General features: G+C 48.1%; 1 protein-coding gene across 23 annotated transcripts in view; it reads right to left on the bottom strand.

Moving 5' to 3' along the window:
- The window catches only part of CELF1 (CUGBP Elav-like family member 1), a 36,124-nt gene that overhangs the window by 20,117 nt on the left and 2,422 nt on the right, over positions 1-13,585 (bottom strand). For all 23 annotated transcript variants that reach the window (XM_077286742.1, XM_077286739.1, XM_077286735.1 and 20 more), the window contains exon 2: positions 9,835-9,906. The gene's annotated coding sequence lies outside the window, so the exon portion shown is untranslated. The remainder of the gene's footprint in view (positions 1-9,834; positions 9,907-13,585) is intronic.

Raw genomic sequence — 13,585 nt, 5'->3', positions numbered from 1 at the left:
AGAGAACGCCGAGATCAGCGGGAACAACCACCGAGACCCTCACACCCCACCGGAGCCCCATCTCATCAGCGGTTGTGCGCCATTACATTTCCATGGGACTGCCGTACAGACGGGCGGAGCGCTGGCACGTCCACACCTCTCCTGAACAGTCTAATGATTACAATAGTGAGCGTCCCTCTTAAAGGGGTTGTCAATTAATCTATAAACATCCAGAATACCCGCTGGTCTTCAGGCAGGTGACCACTGCAGCCAATCACATCTGTTCGGGCTGTACAGGAAATGTCTGCTCTGTTTCAGCTACAGCCAATCACGTTGCAGCAGTGCTGTATACTGCTGTGGCCAGTGACTGACTGCAGCGGTCACATGCTCGTCTGGCATAAACAGGAAGTCTGGAGACTCGTGAGGGTCTGGGCAGTGCTGGGATTAAAGAGGTGGGGGATCTGTAACGAGAATCTAATATTTTTATACTCGTTTTTAATATTTTATGCATTCTGGAGAGCAGCTTTAATTTTACCTGTGGTTGGGATCAAAGCCACAACACAGGCCTTGACGAGCTCATTACTGGGGGGAGGGGGTTTGTATATGGACGGACCCCACAACGTGTGACCCCGGGAACGAGGTGACTAGTCGCTCTGCAGCTCAGCCCCAAAAAGACATTTTCTGACACTTTGGAAACGTTCCCACGTGAAGTAACTTTCCCAAAGAAGATGTAACACTCGGAGCTGGCAGCGCCCGCCACTCGCCCAGGCACTGTTTCCATGCCGACCAGAGTTCTATTTTTTGCCACCGAACCCAGAGTTCAAATTATAGCACCAGGTATAATGAGATTCCTGGGAAAGACGGAGGCGGCAGATGGCACCGAAATGCACAACGGTACAGACCCCAGGACACTGACACACGATTCTCCCGGTTAGGTTCCTTTCACACATCAGTTCTTGGCCATCAGTCACAATCTGTCGAATTTTGCAAAAAACGGATCCGGCGACTCATGCCGACAGATCCGTTTTCTTCTCATAAGACTTGAATTAGCGACAGATGGCCTCACGTTTCATCCGTCGTCGGATCCATCGAAAAATCGGAGACAATGGACATAGTAACGTTTTTTGTGTCCGTCAAAAAATGGACAGCAACGGATCCGCCGCCATCCGTCGTTTGCTAGAATGGAAGCCTATGGTGACGATTCCATATTTTTTTTTTTTTTTTAACTGAGCATGCTCCGATTTTTCTTTACGATCCAATTAGCCAGATCCAGCAAAAAAAACGGATCGGCTGCATCAGTTTTTCACATTCTGAGACGGATCCGGTTTTTTCAAAATTCGACAGATTGTGACTGACGGCAAATAACTGATGAGAAAGAAGCCTTAGTGGCCAATTGATGCTAAATGGCTGAATGTGAAAGAAGCCTTAGTGGCCAATTGATGCTAAATGGCTGAATACTAAAAAGACTGGATATGGTGACAAGCTGTCAGACCCAAAACCCAGGACCCCGAAGCCACCGTGGAGGGGGTCAACTGTGCCCACACACTAGGCAACAGGGGCTGACGTGTAAGGGGCCGACAATTAGCAGATGTGCAGGGTCAAACGGCACAAGTCACTTTTTTATTTAGTAGTTTTTAGATTTTTCTCTTGTAATGTGGAAGCTGGAAACCGTAAAATATAACGTAGTAATATGCCAGGAGGTGCCCGGGTTAGGGGGGCCATGCACGTAGGTAGGGGGCTCGGCTGGATGTCAGCCACTCATCCGACTACCCCATACAATTAACAGCTGCAGATAGCGGTCAGCACGTCCATCGGGTTGTCAGATAGCGGTCTCAATGCTCCTCTGGTTGTCAGACATTGCTCCTGACTCCCCCATACACTGCAGATACCGGTCTCAATGCTCGTCTGGATGTCAAACATTGCTCCTGACTCCCCCATACACTGCAGATACCGGTCTCAATGCTCGCCTGGTTGTCAGACATTGCTCCTGTCTGCCCCATACACTGCAGATACCGGTCTCAATGCTCGTCTGGATGTCAAACATTGCTCCTGACTCCCCCATACACTGCAGATACCGGTCTCAATGCTCGTCTGGTTGTCAGACATTGCTCCTGACTGCCCCATACACTGCAGATAGTGGTCTCAATGCTCGTCTGAATGTCAGACATTGCTCCTGACTCCCCCATACACTGCAGATAGCGGTCTCAATGCTCGCCTGGTTGTCAGACATTGCTCTGCGGTGCCTCCAGCTTGCAGTGACTTTACAGGTAGGGTTGTAGGAGGTGGAGGTGACTCACCAAACAAATCAGTGCCCTGCACGGGAGATAATGAAAGCAGGGGTGGATTTGAGGAGGTGGGTCACATTTATAGTCATGGGTGACATGAACCCAGAAGTGACCGGAGCTGCTGCCGGATTACATTTCTGTGCAGCCTGCAGACGTGGACAGATCCGCACTGCACAGAATGTATATACTGGTTCCTTCTGGATCAGATGGCACTGAGGCACTGGGAGGGTCGGGTTTGGGACCGTCATCTACTTTATCTTTCACTAAATGGGGCCGAACATTTAGTTTAAGAAGGGGTTGCCCTAGTAGTGGATAGCCCCTTTAACCAGAATGAGGATGAGGCCAGAACACAATAAAAAAAAAGCCGCCCCAAATCATGAGAATCTCATTAACTGCAAACACAGACTAAACAACCACAAGCCGATTTATCCACCCCAGGTATCAATTTAATTAGTGTTATAACCTGACAGTGTCTGTAGTATACTTAGCAAAATCCTGACGGCTGGTTCACTTTAATGGGTGCAGAAAATCTGCAACAGCAAAAATGCACCAAAAAGCTAAACGTGGGAACGTTGCCTTAAGGGTCTGTATATCAGAAAAGGACATTTCCTGCCCCCTTCCCAAAATCAGGGGCTGAGCTGCAAATACCAAACAAACCAAAAGCCTGGCGCGGGCTGGTACCAGTGCCCCTCACCACCGATTACTAAGAGTAAAGCTCCGCCAGATGCACCATTGCCGATGGCTGGACAGGCAAAAATGCCACAGATGCCTCGGACATGACGGATCATGAGCGTCAGGAGTTATAATCGTCCCGTCTACAGGACTGTAATACCCGGAGCCTTATGAACAGTTTGCCAGATTTATTGGATTACTATAATAAAAATAATAATACATAAAAACCATTACAGAACTTCATGATTTCTCAGACTCCATGATAAAACCGCACTGTAGTGCCCCCGTCGTCACCGTCCGTGAGCTCCTGAATGGCTCTCCAGGTACATGTAACCTTGCAGCGCCCGAGGCCACGTTTCCTTATCCACCTCCTTCACGTGACAGAGCCCGCACCAGCTAATTGCTCCAACACTGGAAACTTAACATTTCTTTCCCAACAGATTCCACTTAACACCTTAATGGCTGGATGAAAACGGCAGCATGGGGAGTTCAGGATGTCAGATACTTTTATTTATAGGGAAAGGTAGATGGGGGACTGCTCCTCTGTGCATTACATACTGAATGGAGACCTGAACAGTGGGGGGATAATATGGCGAACGGGGGGCGATCACCACTGATCACTGGAGGGACCCACATCTGCATGTCATAGAGCGGCGTCACGACACCGAAATAAAACGGGTTCTACAATTTATGACCTTTTTTTTGACCTTTTTTTTTTTTTTATTAAACCCTCCTGATGTAACAAAAACATGAAATAAAACGTGGGTTATAAAATTCTAGATCCCTCAGCTCGAGAAGTAAATTGTGAAGTGGATTGTTTTTTGTTTTTTTTCAAGCAAGTTGCAATTCTACCCAAATGATGTTGAAAAAACCCTTTAACATTTAGGTTTTCATGCAAAAAAAGAAATATTTTAAAACGCATGTATTAATTTATTCACTTATGTAACGCCATCATATTCTGCAGAGATCTTACAGATATCATTGCTGTCCCCATAGGGGACGACAATCTATATCCCCCATCACTTTGTCTTTGGAATGTGGGAGAAAATCGGAGAATCCGGCGGAAACCCAGGAAAACACGGGGAGAACATACAAACTCCTAGCAGAAGGTGTGCTTGGTGAGATCTGAACCCAGGACTGCAAAGCAACAGTGCTAACCACTGAGCCACTGAACAGTGCTAACCACTCACTGAGTAGCAATCGAACTTCCATAGTTTAGGCCAGGAGGCTGGAAAGAAACATGATGGGTCAGAAGCCCAAACCTCTTACTTACATTGTCGGTCACCTGAAGCAGTCAAGGTAACCACAATCCGACCATCACTAGGAGTCCGCACACCAGCACCAATCCAACCATCACTAGGAGTCCGCACACCAGCACCAATCCGGCCATCACTAGGAGTCCGCACACCAGCACCAATTCGGCCATCACTAGGAGTCCGCACACCAGCACCAATTCGGCCATCACTAGGAGTCCGCACACCAGCACCAATTCGGCCATCACTAGGAGTCCACACACCAGCACCAACCTGACCATCACTAGGAGTCCGCACACCAGCACCAATCCAACCATCACTAGGAGTCCGCACACCAGCACCAATCCGGCCATCACTAGGAGTCCGCACACCAGCACCAATTCGGCCATCACTAGGAGTCCGCACACCAGCACCAATTCGGCCATCACTAGGAGTCCACACACCAGCACCAACCTGACCATCACTAGGAGTCCGCACACCAGCACCAATCCAACCATCACTAGGAGTCCGCACACCAGCACCAATCCGGCCATCACTAGGAGTCCGCACACCAGCACCAATTCGGACATCACTAGGAGTCCGCACACCAGCACCAATTCGGCCATCACTAGGAGTCCGCACACCAGCACCAATCCAACCATCACTAGGAGTGCGCACACCAGCACCAATCCGGTCATCACTAGGAGTCCGCACACCAGCACCAATTCGGCCATCACTAGGAGTCCACACACCAGCACCAATCCAACCATCACTAGGAGTGCGCACACCAGCACCATTCCGGCCATCACTAGGAGTCCGCACACCAGCACCAATTCGGCCATCACTAGGAGTCCACACACCAGCACCAACCCGACCATCACTAGGAGTCCGCACACCAGCACCAATCCATTCATCACTAGGAGTCCGCACACCAGCACCAATCCATTCATCACTAGGAGTCCGCACACCAGCACCAATCCGGCCATCACTAGGAGTCCGCACACCAGCACCAGTTCGGCCATCACTAGGAGTCCACACACCAGCACCAACCCGACCATCACTAGGAGTCCGCACACCAGCACCAATCTGACCATGACTAGGAGTCCGCACACCCAGCACCAATCCATTCATCACTAGGAGTCCGCACACCAGCACCAATCAATTCATCACTAGGAGTCCGCACACCAGCACCAATCCATTCATCACTAGGAGTCCGCACACCAGCACCAATCCATTCATCACTAGGAGTCCGCACACCAGCACCATTCCAACCATCACTAGGAGTGCACACACCAGCACCAAACAATCACAATAACGACTCTGCTGAACCCAATTGTTGGCTCCATTCACCTTTACTGGAGTGTGACGGCTCCACGTTATGTCAAAGTTGTAGCCTACGGGTGCGATGTGGCCACTAATCACACAACTTATCCTCTGACAGATGCAAGCAATACACGGGCTCGTGCAATAGACCAAAAACCCTGATGCAGCTCGCCCGGGACTTACTGTCATACGACTGTTTAATGTAAGAAAGAAAACCCCACAACTGTGAAATGGCAGCCGGGTCGCCTGCAGCTGGTCTGAATGCAGCGTGGATCTTCATGTGACTGATGCCTGTAACCCGGAGCCTTCAGAAATCTGCCATCTATGATCTGTAGCGTCCATTAGGGAACCCAGCAGCAAATGATCACTTCCACAGTAACGTCACCGCACTGGACGTGAAACATTACACCAAACCCAGGAAAAGGAGGCCGAGAATGAAGGGGCTAATTTAGTACTGCCTCCCTTGACAGTGTCGCTCCTGTCACACGCAGTGCATGCAGGCACCGTTGACCTAAAACCCCCTTATAAGTGATCCTTTCCAATGGTGGGTTACTCGGAGCGTAAACGTCTATGTGGGAGTCAGTACAGATCGTCGCCAGTCTGACAAGGCGATTTCTGAATCACTGATCTAAGTGTAGAAGCTGAGACTACACACAGTGTCCTATCCACCCCAAGTGCAACATGACCAAAGTAAGGGATCGGGCCCGGCCATAAAGAGATCTGGAAATAAGGTCCAATCCTAAAAGGATCTCAGAATGGAGACCAGTAGGCAGTAATGGAGGAAGCACGGGTCACGGTGTGTAGATCTAGGGCTCTGCCAGAAGCTACATGACGACGTTCGGTGCAGGGATCAGTGGCACTATTCTCTGGTGACCTGTGAGTGTAATCGGAGAAGACGACACCTCGCAGCACATATCAAGCAATGTACGGGCGGAAATCTATCCGGGGTAATCTGACCTCAATCAGTAAAACTACTGTTTGTGTTCAGACAGAAACCTTTCAACCTAACAAATTTCTCACCTGTAAACCCACAAGATTCCAACAAGCCAAATAAAGCGTTCACTCCGAATAAAACAGCTGCAAGACAGAGAAGACGTCAGACACACGGCTGAAAATATCCCAAATCTCACATTCTTAGCAAATGCCTCCAGTTGGCCCAAAGTCACTGCTGTCTGGGAAAACAATGACATCCGGGGGAAAAAAAATAAAAAATAAAAAAAAAAAATGGGCAGACCTTTGCTGTGAAGTGTGGCCTCATCTCATCTTCCAGTGATTGGCTGCAGCGCTGCAATTTCCAGCTGTGTGTGTGTGTGTGTGTGTGTGATTGCCATCTGCACCATCGCAGCTACAGCCACAAAATTTTGCACAGTCACACATCTGGACCCCGAGAGCGTCATAGGCTAGGTTGTGAGGTGAAATTTTAACCCCGTGAGTTCCAGTTCACCAAACAATTTTGCCCCTATCTACATAATGGGGAAAAAATGAAAGGAAAAGTGTTGGAGGCAAATTGACAGCTGCCAGATGTGAACAAGGGGGACTTACAGAGTGAGAGCGATGGCGCCAAAGAGTATATACTGTACAGCTGCTAAGGAGGGGCCCCGACATGGGATAATCACCACACCACCACGGGGATATGAACACACACACAAAATGCGCCACACACTACCACGTGCTTGAACACATATACCACCCTCAGCGCACATTTCACCACACATACACCAACCTCGCCACATAAAAGTCGAAACACAAAAGTCGCCGCTCAAAACTCGCCACGCGCAAAACTAGGCTCACGCAAAACTCGCCACACGTGCAAAACTCACCTCATGGAAAACTCGCCACACGCAAAACTTGCACACGCGGAAAAATTGCCACATGCACAAAAGTTGCAACACGTGCAAAAGTTGCCTCACACAAAACTTGCACAAACTCAAAACGCACCACACATAACTCGCCACGCGCAAAACTCGCCATGCGCAAAACTTGCTGCACACAACTTGCTACACTAACCTGTCACATGCAACTCGACACACAAAAAGTTGCTACACGCATGTCGCCACACAAAACAAAACTCATCTCACAAAAGTCGCTACATGCATGTCGCCACACGCAACTCAACACACACAACTTCACACATGAAACTCGCCCTAAAACATACACAAGTCTGGTATTATCCTTCAAAAATAAAAATCTGATTAATAAGCAGACAAACTACAAGAGCAACAACTGTACCATATAGGAAATACCGCAGCTGTCAGTCACATGACCTGTATATTATGTGTGAGCTAATATATACTGCCGGGGGGGGGATTTGGGCTTCCTGTTGGCTGGGGATTTATCAGGCGGCTGCCAATTTAGCTTACAAATGCTGAGGTAAAAATACTGAGCAAATAACGTGTGAACGAGGTCTAACACAGGAGGAGATGACACACAGATATATACTATATACAGGGGAGATGACACAGGTATATACTATATACAGGAGATGACACAGGTACATACTATATATAGGAGGAGAGGACACATAGCTATATACTATATACAGGGGAGATGACACACATATACTATATACAGGGGAGATGACACAGGTATATACTATATACAGGAGATGACACAGGTATATACTATAGACAGGAGAAGACATACAGGTATATACTATATACAGGAGGAGGTGACACACATATATACTATATACAGGGGAGATGACATACAGGTATATACTATATACAGGAGGAGGTGACACACACATATACTATATACAGGGGAGATGACATACAGGTACATACTATATACAGGAGTAGATGACACACTGGTATATACTATATACAGGGGAGATGACACAGGTATATACTACATACAGGAGGATATGACACATATATACTATATACAGGAGCAGATGACACAGGTATATACTATATACAGGAGGAGATGACATACAGGTACATACTATATACAGGAGGAGATGACAGGTATATACTATATACAGGAGCAGATGACACACGTATATACTATATACAGGAGGAGAGGACATACAGGTACATACTATATACAGGAGGAGATGACAGGTATATACTATATACAGGAGCAGATGACACAGGTATATACTATATACAGGAGATGACTTACAGGTATATACTATATACAGGAGGAGATGACATACAGGTATATACTATATAAAAGAGGAGATGACACAGGTATATAGAGGAGATGACATACAGCAGGTATATACTGCATACAGAGGAGATGACATACAGGTATATACTATATATAGGAGATGATATACATGTATATAGTATATACAGAAGAGATGACATACAGGTATATACTATATACAGGAGGAGATGACAGCAGGTTTATACTATTTACAGGGGAGATGACATACATGTATATACTATATACAGGAGATGACATACAGGTGTATACTATATATAAGGGAGATGACAAACATGTATATACTGAGGGGAAAATGAGAGGTGTGAGGTGAAAATGAGGGGTGTGAGGTGAAAATGAAAAGGTGTGAGTGCAAAATGAGAGGAGTGAGGGAAAATAGTGGAGTGATCGGAAAATGACAGATGTGAGGTCGAAATGACAAGTGTTAGAGGGGAATGAGAGGAGTGAGGGGGGAATGAGAGGAGTGAGGGGGAAAATGAGAGGCGTGATGGGAAAATAAGAGAAGTGAGGTGCTATAACTAACCACAGATATTTACTCTGCCCAGGCGACGCCGGGCTCTTCAGCTAGTGTATATGTATATGTATATATATATATATATATATATATATATATATATATATATATATATATATATATATATATATATATATATATATATATCTCTGCAACTCCCAACATGCAGCAGCTATGAGGCCATGATAGAAGTGATAATTTTACAGCAGCCTAAGTGCCACAGATTGCTGACCCATCTTAAAGGGATTTTATGCTTTTGGAAAACCCGGGTCCCCCTGCTCGCATTTTGTTTTTAATATAAACCATGCTTTACTCACTCTCCTCGGGTCTAACGGCGAGTCTCCTCTGCTGCTCCTGGTGTCCATTATTGTCTGCAGCGCTGATGTCAAGCCGAAAGCCCTGCAGTCAATGGGCCCCGGAAGCAGCAGAAGAAACGAAGAGCCTGACACTCTAGTGTGCGTGCAGGCTTACAGCCCCCAGAAGAGGCTCTCCATGTGAAGGAGAAGGGATTAGGGGAGCGACGCTGTCAGTCTTCACCTACACACAGCCCACAAAGCTCCACTGCAGACTTACAACATGTCCGAATCCAACACCACGGTGCAACAATAAAGCCCCGCAATCTGCTAAATACATTCATATGTAGGAGAAATTGGAGACTTACATTAACGTTCTGTGTCCTGAAAGGGCAAGCAGCGGCCCGGAGTTTGTGAGACCCTTATATCCTATGCGGTGCCTGAGGGTTAAAAAGAAAATAATTAATAAAATGCATCTCCGTTACGTGCAGTTTATGTAACATATCCGGGGTTTAGGTCCGTGATCGGGAGGATGAATGTTTGTAAGAACGCTCGGTGCCCCATGTGTGAGCATGGCAGCAAAAAGCTCATGGAATGATTTATTGCATCATTCATGCAGCCTAAAAATAATGGTAGTCGGCTTCAGGTCTCCACATGTAATCACCAGGGGACGACTGCTGACAACACGCCAACAGGATGGGGCTGAACGACCATAACAAGGGCTCACGGCTGTATGTGGAGGAAGCGGAAGACACGCCACCGGGCAGGTACCTGCCATGAGGTTTGCATGTTAGGCGGCATCAGCCAATGTAACGTCAGCGTCCAACTGCAAGGCCCCTCAACAGATCCCATCAGCCGATGTAAAAGGGGGTGATAAGCAGCCAATGGGGCAGAGATCAGCCTGTGTAAATGTAGGACCCCATCACCCCACTCTGCACCCACCCAGACCACAAATGCTGGCGCTTCCTACCATTACACATGTGCTTATACAACGCCAGCTACAGTGTAAGACTTGGAAAGTGATCACATGTGGGGGAATAATCACTACATCTGGCCAGTAATGGGCTGCAGGGAAGCCATGTGTTCCCTCATTACTTCTGCCGCCCTGCAGTGTTCCCAGTTCTTATCAGCGCTGCGCCAGGACAGGAACATGGCACCGTCACGGCCATTATATGAGCAAACACTGGGAGACCCAGGAGGGGTGCGATGCGCACCAAACAGCTGTCCGCAGGGAGCAGGAGGGGGAAGAGGGTTTAGTATGGGCCATGTGAAAGGAGGGAAAAAAAAAAAATCACCTAGAAGCTGCAAACAATACTTGTGTCTACAGGCAGGCGAGATTCTGCAGAAGACGACCACCGAGCAATCAGGAAAGGGGGCACTTGGTTTTTCAGAAGTTACTTGTGACATAACCAAAAAGAGGAAGTCAGAATCAACTCTCCCTGACCGAGACATGCAACAATGGCGGCCGGGCGACGACAGGCAGAAAAGAATGATTTCACTGCACTGAAGTCTTATGTTATGTGTGTGGGGTCCTAAAAATTCACCCCTGATGCACATTTGTTCCCGCAGGAGACTGGCAGCATCTTATAACTTCACATACTAAAACCACCAACATGTACAGGCAGCGCAGAAGGCACAAGGACGGTCAGAGGAGCCAGTGGATCCATTTAACCCTTTCCAGAGGTAGGATGAGGTCCCCATGTATGGAGCAGGCTCAGTAGCGGTGGTAAAACAGCCGGCATCAGCCTCTACCAGCAGATAAGGCTCTGATCCTTGTAAATGCTGCAGCCAATCACCGACATGTCTGATCTATAAAAATATCCAATGCACTGGGTAAACACAGCAAAAAAAAACAACAACAAATCAATAAAAGTGTTGACTGTCACCCAGAATGTTATCAATAAACCCATCAGCTCACCTAGCGAAAAAACAAGCCCCACCGACAGAAGAATGGCACCGCAGTGCCTTAAAGACTAGGTACAAATTTCCACTTTTTTTTGCCACTGAAAAACCCAAAGAAATAAATAAAAAAAACAGAATAAACCGTGGTGACTGCACTGATGTGGAGAATCAGGGTACAGCGTGTAAAACCGCAAAAACTAAACATAAGAACATTCGTGCAGCTGCATTTTTTTCCCCACTGTATTTTCAGTAAAGTGAACGGTGTCATCAAAAGTACAACTCGTCTCGCAAGTAAAAAGCCCTTGTACGCCGATGGGGACAGATAAAAATAAGTCAGGACTTTGTAAAAAGAAAGTAAAAATAAATAAATAAATAAATAAATAAAGACTGGCAGTGGAAAGCAGGGGTTAAGGCTACTTTCACACTGGCGTTTTTTGTCCTCCGTCGCAATGCGTCGTTTTGGTCAAAAAACGCATCCTGCAAAAGTACTTGCAGGATGCGTTTTTTCTCCATAGACTAACATTGGCAACGCATTGCGATGCAGTGACACACGTCGCAACAGTCGTGCGACGGATGCGTCGTGCTTTGGCGGACCGTCGGCACAAAAAAACGCTACATGTAACGCTTTTTTGTGCGACGTGTCCGCTTTTTCCGACCGCGCATGCGCGGCCAGAACTCCGCCCCCACCTCCCCGCACCTCACAATGGGGCGGCGGATGACCTGGAAAAATGCATCCGCTGCCCCCGTTGTGTGGCGTATACAACGCTAGCTTCGGTAACCTCGGCCCGACGCACTGCGACGGGCCGAGCCCGACGCTAGTGTGAAACTAGCCTAAGCCTTTGGTTGGTTTCTGACATAAAACATCCTCTTATGGTGAGAATGTCCAGGCCTCCCCACAAGTAAACTCTGCCCATGTGTGTCCCAGATCTGTGTTTGTGGGGGGATCTCAGAGAAGACCCTCCACAATGACGAAATTCTGGCACCTACAGCATTCAGAGATCAGCCATCAGTGCGAAGGATGGTAAAATCCCTTTAGGGTATGTGCACACGTCGCGGATTCTGCTGCGGATTTTTCCGCAGCGGATTTGGTAAATCCGCAGTGCAAAACCACTGCGGTTTTCACTGCGGATTTTCACGCGGTTTCTTCTGCGGATTCCTCTGCGGGTTTTCAACGGCACTTTCCTATTGGTGCATGTTGAAAACCGCTGCGGAATCCGCAGAAAGAAGTGACATGCTGCAGAAAATAATCCGCTGCGTTTCCGCGCGGATTTTTCCGCAGCATGTGCACAGCGTTTTTTTTTCCCCATAGGTTTACAAGGTACTGTAAACTTAGGGAAAACTGCTGCGGATCCGCAGCGTCAAATCCGCTGCGGATCCGCAGCGTGTGCACATACCCTCAAGACGCTCAATCTTCCCTTTTGCGGCGGCCACAGATGAGTGACGGCGCCTTTATTAACAGGTCTGTGCAGGCGGCGGAATTATAATTAATCCGTTATGATGTGGGATAACGGCCGGACACGGAAAATGGTGAAGCCGGACGGCGCAAGAGGCCAAATTTGTTCACCAATATCGCTTGTGTCGCCTTCAGCCACAGAATTCGCCATAAATGATGAAATCCTGGCACTGTCTGCACAATGTCACGCTGAGTGACGACCCCCCCGTCACTGGACCTGTCACCACAATCACGACCGCAGTGAGGCAGACACCCTTCCATGTGACCGCGAGCTCCAGTCATTCACAGGACACTCTGCCGTGCTCAGACACGGCACAATCTGGCGGGATCCAGAGCACATCAGTGCTGGACGCTCACAATCAGGGTGCACGCAGGACAAGCGACGACTTGTAAGGCCGAGACCGGAGCTCTGCTGAGGCCCATGGCGTGAATGGAGGTGGAGCGCGCCCATCTCTGCTCCAGCCACTGTCTACAGGACTGACAGCGCAGACCAGCACGCCCCTATCAGCATCACTGCCAGACAGTGAACGGAGCAGAGGTTGCCACACTCCACAGTGAACACAGGCCCATCTACCCTCAGGTGACACCATCATCGTACATGGCCACCACAGTCCCTCCCTCAGGGGAATATATGTTATAGCCCCTCCCTCAGGGGCGTATATGTTAGTCCCTCCCTCACGGGCGTGTACATGACCAACATAGTCCCTCCCTAAGGGGTGTATGTTATAGTCCCTCCCTCAGGGGCGTATGTTATAGTCCCTCCC

The sequence above is a fragment of the Ranitomeya variabilis genome, chromosome 2 (genome assembly GCF_051348905.1).
Source record: "Ranitomeya variabilis isolate aRanVar5 chromosome 2, aRanVar5.hap1, whole genome shotgun sequence".
NCBI classification, from domain to species: Eukaryota; Metazoa; Chordata; class Amphibia; order Anura; family Dendrobatidae; genus Ranitomeya; species Ranitomeya variabilis.
The sequence above is the reverse complement of the archived record's forward strand: the minus strand, read 5'-3'. Positions and strand labels throughout refer to the sequence as shown.